At 42.5% G+C, this 11,268-nt stretch overlaps 1 pseudogene; it reads right to left on the bottom strand.

Annotated features, from left to right (window-relative positions):
- Positions 1-9,296: 9,296 nt before the first annotated feature.
- Positions 9,297-10,488, bottom strand: LOC126006580 (dnaJ homolog subfamily A member 1-like; annotated as a pseudogene).
- Positions 10,489-11,268: the final 780 nt, after the last annotated feature.

The following is an 11,268-nucleotide window of genomic DNA, read 5'->3' as shown; positions in this document are numbered from 1 at the left end:
AGCCAGTCTGCTTCCATATCGACTTGTCTCCCATTCTAGAGTGTCCCTCAACAAACTGACTTGATGGCAGCAGCCAGAATCAGACTGTGGCCCCATCCTCCCATTCTTCCTGTGTAACTTGATCTTACCTGCAAGACCCATTCCTGGGAGGGGTCTTGCTGCCTGTAACTTTACCTGCTAGACCCTCCCATTCCTTGGGAGGGGTCTTGGAAGGTTATAATAGGTTTTGCCTAAGGGGCAAAAGGAGATTAAGGAATTTGCCAGCAAGGAGGTTGGAGGAGACATGGCTGAAAGAAGTTAAGATGCAGGGCAAGCTAAGAATGGCATGTGCATAAATGGTTATGATATAGGCCACACACGTTGGCCAGAGCCAATAAAGATGTTATCTCTCTGGAAGCCTGCCTGTGAGTGAGTTCTATACCCGCCGCTCTCCTGGACCCAGATACCCGCTGGCTGAAGGGGGTTGCAGAGCCACGTGGCCTGGGATGGCAGAGAAAAGTCCCTCCATCCATCCACCATCATCCAAGCCTATCCTAAGGGCTGATTTACTACATCAGACATCCACAGTGGTCCTCTTCCTAGTTGGCAAAGTTGGTGTGTCTTGAGAGGTGAGATACATCTTCAGCATTTTTTTTTTTGTGGCTTTTGGGTCACACCTGGCAGTGCTCAGGGGTTACTCCTGGCTCCATGCTCAGAAATTGCTCCTGGCAGGCACAGGGGACCATATGGGACACCGGGATTCGAACCGATGACCTTCTGCATGAAAGGCAAACGCCCTATCTCCATGCTATCTCTCCGGCCCCCTCAGCATTTTTTTCATGGTGACTAAATGCATGGGCATTAGTGAGATGAGACTAACAGCCCTAAAACAAAGGTGTTCCCCAATATCCTTTTTCCTAACTTCTTCTTTTGGTATGTAAAATCTCATCTGGATTACAGAATCTTCCCCCATCCTGGTGAATTTTGTTCTGGACAATAAAGAGAGAGAGAGCACTTCTGGTTTTTTTTTTGTTTGTTTGTTTTTGTTTTTTTTTTTTTTTTTGAGAATGGATGCATAGAGAGCACATAGTATAGAGGCCAGGAGGATAAAAGCAGGCTGACTCCAGTGAATATCTTTTCTGACTGGCTTGGTATTATTGGTATTATTTTTCCAACACTATCCTGCTTCATCAGACCTGTCTACCTAAGGTGTTAGAAACACAACATTTGGGGCATCTCACCTCTGATGGATTTTTATTTTACAGACATTAAAAAGTACAAATTTAAAATATAAATTATAAAATACAATCTATAGAAATATAAATAAGATACAAATTATAAAATGAATCCACCTAAGATCCTGACAGAGAAAATCAAATAGAGACATCCCAAGTTAAGGTGTCAGGGAAAAAGAGATTTTAGTAGCACTTTTTCCTCAAGGTTTACTTGCTTGATAGACTAAAAAAAGCTGTGTTTTCACACAAGTGATTCCAATTCATGGTTTGTCTTTCAAAGTCTGCATTTTCTTTTGCTCTGTGCACTCTTGGAAGCCCAAATGATAGTTCTCTTTCGATCCCTTATCAATGTTGTGATTGTGGGTGATAAAATTCATCTCTGAGAGCCTTCAGTTCCTTTTCCAGATGCTGTAGACAATGACACTTCCTTTGTCAGGTTGTTTGGAGGCTGATAAATGGTATAAACACAGTCCTAAATGACCAACACATAAAAGAATGCTCAATAAATGATGATTAATGAGCATCTTATTAGGTCCAGATTTTGTCTTCAAAACTCAGCCAGGAAAGTATTGATCTGGTCCTTGTTATGGTAGATTTGAGAAGAACAAGTGTTTAGCAATAAGGGCTAAGAAAAATAGATAAATGCAACAAGTCACAATTTAGCTAATGATCAAATATTAGTTTCTGTCTCTTATTTTCTGTATTTCTTAATTTCTGTACTCTTACTCTTGCCCTCCCCCCCACCCTGGAATTTCCTCATCTTTTAAGCAAGATATGGCAACAGAATGTATTATGAACAGGATGTGCCAACCGCAGGACCCTCCACATGATGTATGGCTCCTGTGATCTGTCCTCGATATGTTGACCACCACACTCCTGTGACCCAACCTTGTGACACCCTGGAAAATCATTCAGTTTTAAATATGTGATTTGCGTGACATAGTAACAGTTGCTATGTCACTCCCCACTTCCCCTTTTTGACTATAAAGAGCTTCCCCTTTTCTTTGCTCAGGGCTTTCTAATCTGTCTCTGGCAGACTCAGACGCCCTAGCTAGTTAGAATCAATAAGCCTGATTTGTTGTTGCATTCTCTGAAGATTCTTGGTCTTTATTTGAGACGGTGGGCTTTCTCAGACCCTTAACAGTCCTTACAGAACAATCTGAACCACTGAGGCCTAGAGATTGTCAATGGCTCTGCTTCTTCTCCTTCAGCATCATTCAACAGATTCCTGAGAGAGTCAAAGGAAAACCCATAAAAGTTTTGAGGAAAAGTGTGAAAGGTAGAAAGAAAAGGAAAACCCCACTCAATTAAAAAAGAACACATGAGGACCAGAGAGATAGCACAGTGGGAAGGTATTTGCCTTCTACACGGTGTTCCGGACAGACCCCTGTTCAACTCCCAGCATCCCATATGGTCCCCTGAGCTTTCCAGAGGTGATTTCTGAGCACAGAGCCAGGAGTAACTGGCTGAAAGGGGTTGCAGAGCCACGTGGCCTGGGATGGCAGAGAAAAGTCCCTCCATCCATCCACCATCATCCAAGCCTATCCTAAGGGCTGATTTACTACATCAGACATCCTCAGTGGTGATGTGAACACTGCTGGGTGTGACCCCAAAACAAAAACAAACAAACAAAAACTAAAAACAAAAAGAGAAAGCATGAGTTTTTTTTTAGGAGGTGTAGAGTATGCAGGCGAAAGGGGACTTTCAGACATCCATGGAAGGACACTGCCCCAATGGCTGATGTATTGTTGGAAACCTACATGCCTGTAGCTCAATGAATAATAGTATTGTAAATCAAGGGCGGGCTGGAGTACCACAGGTAGGGTATTTGCCTTGCATGAGGCTGACCCAGGCACTCTATATGATCCTGAGTCTGCCAGGAGGAATTCCTAAGCACAGAGCTAGGAGTAAACCCTGAGCATCACTGTGGCCAAAACAATCAAGGGAGGGTGTTGTGCATTGTTTGTAACTCAATCATAAACGACTTTATCTGTGGAAAAAAAAACTGTATTATGAACAACCTTGTAACCATGGTGTTTAAATACAATGTTTTAAAACAAGGGAGAAAATATAAAACAAATTAAAATAACAATATAAAATAAAATAACATAAAATAATAGTAATTAAAAAGAAGCACAAAGACTTTTGTAATAGGGGGGTGTATCTAGGTCTAAAAGTCATATAAAGTCTCTGAAGGCATCCACCCAAAAGAGTCTTTTTTACTTTATTTTGTTTTATTGGGGGGGGGGGTTGGGTCACACTAGGTGGCGCTCAGGGGTTACTCCTGGCTCTGGGCTCAGAGGGCGCTCCTGGCAGGCACTGGTGACCATATGGAAATCTGGGATTCAAACCACCTTGTTCAAAACAGCTGTGTGCAAGGCTATCTCTCTGGCCCCCGAAGGGTTTTTTTTCTTGTTGTTGTTGTTGTTGTTGTTGTTTTTAAGATATTAAGGCACTGTGATTTACATAGCTTTTCTTAACTGAGTGTCGGGCATACACTCCCAACTCCAGTCCCATTACTAGTGTTGATTTCCCTCCACCAATGTCCCCAGGTTCCTTCCCACAACCTCCCCCCACACACACACATTCTGCCTCTTGACAAGGACACTTTTTAAATATGAGTTTTGTAATTTAGATTTCATACTTATTAGTATAGCTAGCTTTATCATATAGACATATCTATGTATTTCATCTCTATGCTAGCCACGTGCTCTAGGACCTTGAACTTCACTTCCTGTTTCCTCCCATCCCTCTCTTCTTATGCTCCTTCTCAGTTTCTTTTCTTCCTTGTTCTCCTTTTTAATTCCAAGGATTAAGGGTAGTCTGGACCTCTCCTCTTTGAGACCCTGCATTCCCATTTCCTGTTGTTTTTCTATATATGACAGGTAAGTGAGGTCATCCTGTATTCGTCTTTCAGATTCAAAACAGGGAGCCAGTTCACTGTTCCTCAGACTGTTGGAGGGTCAGACTATAGTAAAAACAAAAAATTTGTGAAGTGTTCCATAAAAGAAATTAAAAAAAAAAAAGAATTCACCTTTCGAAAAGCCAAAATGACTTGAAACAAAAAATAAAATAAAAATAAATAAAAACAAAAATTATGAACAAGTTCCTATGCACACTGCATATATCTTATTTTGAAGTAAAGAAACAAAATGGGAACAAATACAATATGTGGCTCGTGGGCCGTAGTTTGAGGACCACTGAATGTGATATCCTCCAGGATCTGGAGTGAAAGTACAGAAGAGGAGGGTATTTGCCTGGCACGCTGACAACCTGATTGAATCTTCAGCACTTTGTATGGTCCCCCAAGCCCAACAAGACTAATTCCTGAGTGCAAAGCCTAGTATAACCCCTGAGCAACAACACCATATGTACCCCCAATGCAATGATATCCTTCAGTTCCATACAAGTTTCAGAAGCCTGCATGGTTTCATCCTTCCTTACATCTGCCTCGTATTCCATTATAGAATACACACAGCGTATGTTTCATGATCCAGTCATCTGTTGTTGAGCATCTAGGTTGATTCTATATCTTAGCTATTGTACTGAATGGTGCAATGAAAACTGGTGTGCAAATATCCTTTTAGATTAATGTTTGGGGAGGCTGAAGTAGTAGCACAGTGGTAAGGCGTTTTCCTTGCACGTGGCTGACCCAGGACGAACCCGGGTTTGATCCCCGGCATCCCATTTGGTCCCTTGTGCTTGCCAGAAGTGATTTCTAAGCTCAGAGTCAGGAGTAATCCCTGAGCACCACCGAGTATAGCACAAACAAAAACAGACAATAAAATAGATTAATATTTTTTGTGCCCTAATGATAAGTACCAAAAAGGAGAATTGCTGGGTCAGATGGTAGCTCTGTTTTTACTTTTTGAGTATCCTCCATCTTGATTTCCATAGTGGCTGAACCAAATAACATCTTTTCTCAGAAGTGGATGAGAAGTTTTGATTTGTTTGATTGTTTTGTTTTGTTTTTCACATCCCCACAATAAAAATGGTTCGCAGGTTTTTTTGAAAGAATTTTTTTTCTCTCTCTCTTTCTCCTTTCTTTGACCTCTAGAGTGAGAAGCCAGGCGATGTGTCAGAGAGAAGCAGGGAGCTGCCTTTGACAGGGCATGCTCTCTCCACAGGAAAGCACTGAGTGACAAGGACCCCTCCAGAGTGCACAGAGAAAACACCCTGTCTGGAGGGAAATAGAGCTTATCCCCAGAGCCTTGTCTGCAGGGAGCTTATTTACCTTGGCCTCTCTCTTCCCTGACTCATAAATTTAATTAAAGTCCCTCTGACCAATGTGCCTTTGAATACACTGGGCTGGTTTGATTTTGTTTTGAATCCCAGTGGTGGTTTTAGAACTGAATCCCCTCCCCCGATAGAGGGGAACTTTCTCAGGACCACCCCCCACTCCCGCACCCACCCCCCCATCACCCCCCCACCCCCGCATCAGGGATGACGGTAATTCTTATTCAAATAACATGATGAAAGAACTCTCTTACTTGGAGAGAACCTTTTTTTCTCCAAGCTCAGGAAATGTGTCTATCTTGTTCTTGTTGCTATTTCAGGGCAAAGAGCTGCCAAAAGGAGTTTTTCCGTATTTGACTTCAAAGGAGGTGGGCTGGGAGGTACAAGTGGATCCTTGTTATAACATTGGTGCCAACAGTGCCTGGAATAAGCTTTCACAACCAGATTTTTGAATTCCAGTAACCAGGAATCTACTATGAGACTTTGTCTGTCTGTCTGTCTGTCTGTCTGTCTGTCTGTCTGTCTGTCTGTCATGGAGGCAGACAAGAGCCTGGCACACCACTCAGATGGGTGTAGTACTTGAATCATGTCTGAGATGAAAATTCTTGACTACCAGGTTAGACAGCTCCACCCTGAGCTGAAATCCAGAAAGGCTGCCTTTTCATTCTGCCTTTTTACATGCAAGGGATGACCAGTCAACTGGTTTACCTTTTTTTTTTTTTTTAACCTAAAGAAACCAAACTTAACCATAGTCACCCTTCCTATGGCTCCTTCACTGCTCTCTTAAGAATCTCCTTTCCTGGGGCCACAGAGATAGCATGGAGGTAGGGCGTTTGCCTTGCGTGCAGAAGGACGGTGGCTTGAATCCCAGCATCCCATATGGATCCCGGATCCTGCCAGGAGCAATTTCTGAGCATAGAGCCAGGAGTGACCCCTGAGCACTGCTGGGTGTGACCCAAAAAACAAAAAAAAAATTAATCTCCTTTCCTTACTTTTTGTCTTCAGAATGAATCTGGTATTATTATTTTTCCAAATTCCATAAACAGGCTTGAAAAAAGTTCAGAAAGACTGGGCAGACGGGGGTGGGGTAAACAATAGCACAGCAGGTAGGAAATTTGCCTTGCATGTGGCCAACCTGAGTTCGATCCCAGGTGGTATCCCCTATGGTCCCCTGAGCCTGCCAGGACTGATTTCTGAGAGCAGAACCAGGGTTTTGTCAGAGAATCCACTTCTTTTAGGTTCTGGATATAATTCACAACTTTCTCTCTCTCTCTCTCTCTCTCTCTCTCTCTCTCTCTCTCTCTCTCTCTCTCTCTCTCTCCCTCTCTCTCTCTCTCTCTCTCTCTCTCTCGTTCAGGAGCTATGGTGAGGGGCTCATACATTTTTTAATTTATAATTTTGTGGAATTTCAGGAGATGAGCTTTAATCATGTATGTGTGTATAGGGGTTATACCTCCACAAACAAAAACTTTATATATGGGGGAAAAATCCTCATAGATACTAAAAAAAAAAAAAAAAAGAAACAAATGGTCAAAGTCATTGAAATAAAAAATTTTTTCTAAGGAGCTGAGCTTACAAAGAGGGCAAGGGTTGGGGTGGTCCTTGGGACACTTGCAGAAAGAGGCGGGCTCTCTGGTGATAAGTGTGGTGCTGGAATGACGCATAGATGAATGAACAGTGTTGTCAAGTCCTGGGTGCCTCAATCAAAATGAGTAAAAAACCAAACATGTACAAGGAGGGCCGGAGCAGTGGCGCAGCTATAGGGCTTTTGCCTTGCATATAGCTGCCCTAGGGTTGGCACCTAGGTACGATCCTCTGGCAACCCACAGCCAGGAGCGATTTCGTCGAGCACAGAGCCATGAGTAACCTCTGAGCGTCACGATGTGACCCAAACATCCCCTCTCCGCAAAAAAAAAAAAAAAAAAAAAAAAAAAAAGTACTTTTCTGGTTGGGGCAAGAAATGTGAATCACCTTCTGGGGGAAGGTGAGTGTTGGAGATGGGAGTGTGGCTCACTCGAGTTCTCTAGACCCTAGGGACTGGGACAGGAGTCCAAAAAGAAGAGCCCCTGCCCTTGGATAAACAAGCTGGTCCAGGTTTAAAAAAGTCCACTTAAAAACATAGTCACCCTTCCTAAGGAACATATAAGGATACCACCCGGGATCAAATTCGGGTTGGCCACATGCAAGGCAAATTTCCTACCCTGCTGTGCTATTGCTTGCCCCAGGACTTTTTGAACTTTTCCAAGCCTGGTTATGGAGTTAGTAAAAATAGACCTGATTATATTCTGAAGACAAAAAGTAAGGAAAGGAGGTTCTTAAGAGAGCAGTGAAGGGATGGGGGGAGTGTTGCTGAGTCAAGACTTCCCACTGCTTCCTGCTAACTAGAAAAAAAATATATTCAAGAGCTAGGAGTAACCACTGAGCAAAACAAACAAAAAATAAAACCAGGGGCCAGAGTGGTGGTGAAGTGGAAAGGTGTCAGCCTTGCAACCACTAACCTAGAACAGGCTGTGGTTCGATCCCCCGGGTGACGTCAGGAGCCCAGAAGCAATTTCTGATTGCAGAGCCAGGAGTAACCCCAGAGTGTCACTGGGTGTGGCCCAATAACCAAAATAAATTAAACCAATAAAATATAGTTGGCACACTGGTGACATCACAGTCTTACCTAGAGGGTATTATTAGACAAGAAGTGCCATATTTTCGCTCTATAAGACGCACCTGACCAAAAGACTCACATAGATTTTAGACTAGGAAAACAAGAAAAATAATATTCGAAAGCAAAGGGTGCAATGCCATCAGGAGACGGCAGCTGGGAACAACCAGCTTGTGAGGCCAAAGTATATTTACAATACACCAGTCCACAACTGGTTAAACATATTTACCTAACTTTTTTTTTAATCAGTATATTAAGGAGATGTAAATACATTTCAATGGCTTAAATTCTGATCTCCAGATTTAAGCTCGTGAACATGACTTAACCATACAATTAAAGCGACTCAATCATAATTTGCTATATGTACCACCAACATTACAGTAGTTATTTTGGAGCACATTTAAATGGTTTAAAGTAAGCCTGTAACAAATCTGAAAAATACCTTCCTATCTCATACATGCAATTACTTCTCCATATAAAGATCTTGTCACTCTAAGTTAATCCTGCACAAGTCACAAATGAGTCTTATCACATAATAGAGGGGAAATGGAACGAGGTCTGCATTATATTCAAGAAAATAAAATGGCACAGCACAAGGGAATGCAACTCTACAAGTGCAGCCCTTAAGAAGCAGCACAGATGATAACCTCCTTCTTTAGAAAGGTATCTCTTCTGTCACTGATACTACAGGCTTAATTATGTATCATGCCATCAAGTAACAGCTGAGGCAACAGGATAAATGCAGAGGCATCACAAGAATCCCACTTAACACAACTATACAATCCAACACTTTTCTACAAATTCTTTGTCTGATTGCCAGTTAAATACAGATTTTTTTTTTAAGTTTCATAGCTTAAACAAAAGGGTCATTATAGTGAGTCAATCCATATACCCAGCTTTTCAATCTAAGCTACTCAATTTACACGGCTGAAATCATTACAATGTATGGCTGAACAAACCACTTGGGCCATTTTTTTCTTTAGTTTTTTACAGGTCTTAAAACCTTCATCTTGCACAGTGAAGTCATCAGACACACAGGGCAAAGTCAGAGCTTTCATATTTGAGGTTATTCTTCATTTAACTTTTAAAACACTACTATAGTTGAATTTGAAAACAAAACAATTGCAAGTAGTGAGTATATCAGATAGTCCTTCACTCATTCACTATGGCACATAAAATGCCAGCAGTGTGTGTAACTCACTGGCCCCATTAAGAGGTCTGACACTGAACACCACCTCTGGCATGATGCTCATCATCTTCGTATGTTTCTCCATTGTAATGGCACCATCTTTCCTGATTTGGATCAAAGTCCACCAGTTCTACCTGGTCCATTTCATCAGTTTCTTCTACTTCCTTCCTTTCAGGAAGGAGTTTTTCCAGTAGAGAGAGTTTATCAGGAGAGAGAAAGCCATTCTCAGGAAAGTCTACCTTAAACTCAATGACTAGGTGACCCTTTTCATATGGTCTACGGTAAATTGGCATGCCTTCATTTAGCACACACTTGATATCTCCATGCTTCACAATCTGACCTGGATGAGAGGTGATTATTATAATTCAGTTGTCAAGAGTAGATATTGGCTTCTGGAAGCCACACAATGCTTCAACCAACTGAATGTCCATGCACATGAAAAAGGTGGTCTCCTCGCCTAGTAAAAACAGCATGATCCTTCTGATCTAAAACAGGACTGGCTACAGTCCTGTTTCTTGGTCTCCTTCACCATGGAATGTTATCTTCTGACCATCTTTCATGCCTTTGTCAATATGAACTTCCAGAATCTTCTTCTCTTGGACTATCTTTCTTCCATTGCAGCTTTTACATCTGTCTTTAGGACTGATCCGTTCCCTGTGACGCTGGCATTCCATGCACACAGACTGAATTTGCTGAACAATCCCAGGTCCTCTCTGATGAATTCTTATTTCCATTCCAGTACCTCGGCAATTGGGACAGCATTCTACTGCTCCTTTCTTACCACCTCGGCCTTCACATTTGTCACAGATCATGTTCTTCTGCAGAGCTAGCTTTCTTGTTGCACCATTACATAAATCTTCTAAGGTTACAACATTTTTACCTCTTCTTTCTCTCTGCATCCTTCCTCCTCATCCAAAAAACATATCAAAGATGTCATGGGGAGCCGAACCTGCCACCTGCTCCACCTTCTTTTAATTGCCTGTTCGCCAGCCTTTGTCATATAATTCCCTTTTCTTAGCATCAGAGAGCACTTCATAAGCTTGAGAAATCTGCTTAAACTTCTCTCCTTCATTTGGATTCTTATAAGGATGGTACTTCAAGGCTAGTTTCCGGTAAGCCTTTTTCAATTCTTCCTGGGTAGCATTGGATTTGACCCCCAAAACATCATAATAAGTGGTTTCTTTCACCATTTTCTACAGCCGGGGAGCTGGTGAGGCCAGTGTTGACAACCCATGGGGACAGGTGCGGCGTGGGTTGTGCGCAGCTGGAACGAGCCGCTGCAGCTTTCCCTGAGCCTCTGAGGCGGCGTTCTGGAAAGTTCCCCTCCTAACATTTTTTTTTAAAAACAAAAAATAAAAAAGGGGGGGGGCTGGAGCGAAAGCACAGTGGTAGGGCATTTGCCTTGCACGTGACTGACCCAGGACAGACCTGGGTTCAATCCCCAGCATCTCATATGGTCCCCCAAGCCAGGAGCAATTTCTGAGCGCATAGTCAGGAGAAACCCCTGAGTGTCACCAAGTGTGGCCCAAAAACCAAAAAAGAAGACAAAAACTTTTTTTTTTTTTTTTTTTTTTTTTGGTTTTTGGGTCACACCCGGCAGCGCTCAGGGGTTACTTCTGGCTCTACGCTCAGAAATTGCTCCTGGCAGGCTCAGGGGACCATATGGGATGCAGGGACTCAAACCATAGTCCTTCTGTATGCAAGGCAAACGCCCTACCTCCAGCTATCTCTCTGGCCCCGAGAAAAACATTTTTTAAATACTCCAGCTTCAGGGGGCATTTGCTCCATAAGAAGCACAGACATTTCCCCCATCTTTGGGGGAGAGGAGTGCGTCTTATGGTACAAAAAATACTGTAAGTCATATGAAGAAATAAAAATTCTTTCTAACTTTTTTTATGTAAGGGGCCTGAGAGATAACATGGAGGACTTAGTGCATTTGCCTTGCATGCAGAAGGATGATAGTTCGAGTCCCGGTA

The sequence above is a fragment of the Suncus etruscus genome, chromosome 4, assembly GCF_024139225.1.
Source record: "Suncus etruscus isolate mSunEtr1 chromosome 4, mSunEtr1.pri.cur, whole genome shotgun sequence".
NCBI classification, from domain to species: domain Eukaryota; kingdom Metazoa; phylum Chordata; class Mammalia; order Eulipotyphla; family Soricidae; genus Suncus; species Suncus etruscus.
This window is presented reverse-complemented; position numbering and strand designations above follow the sequence as displayed.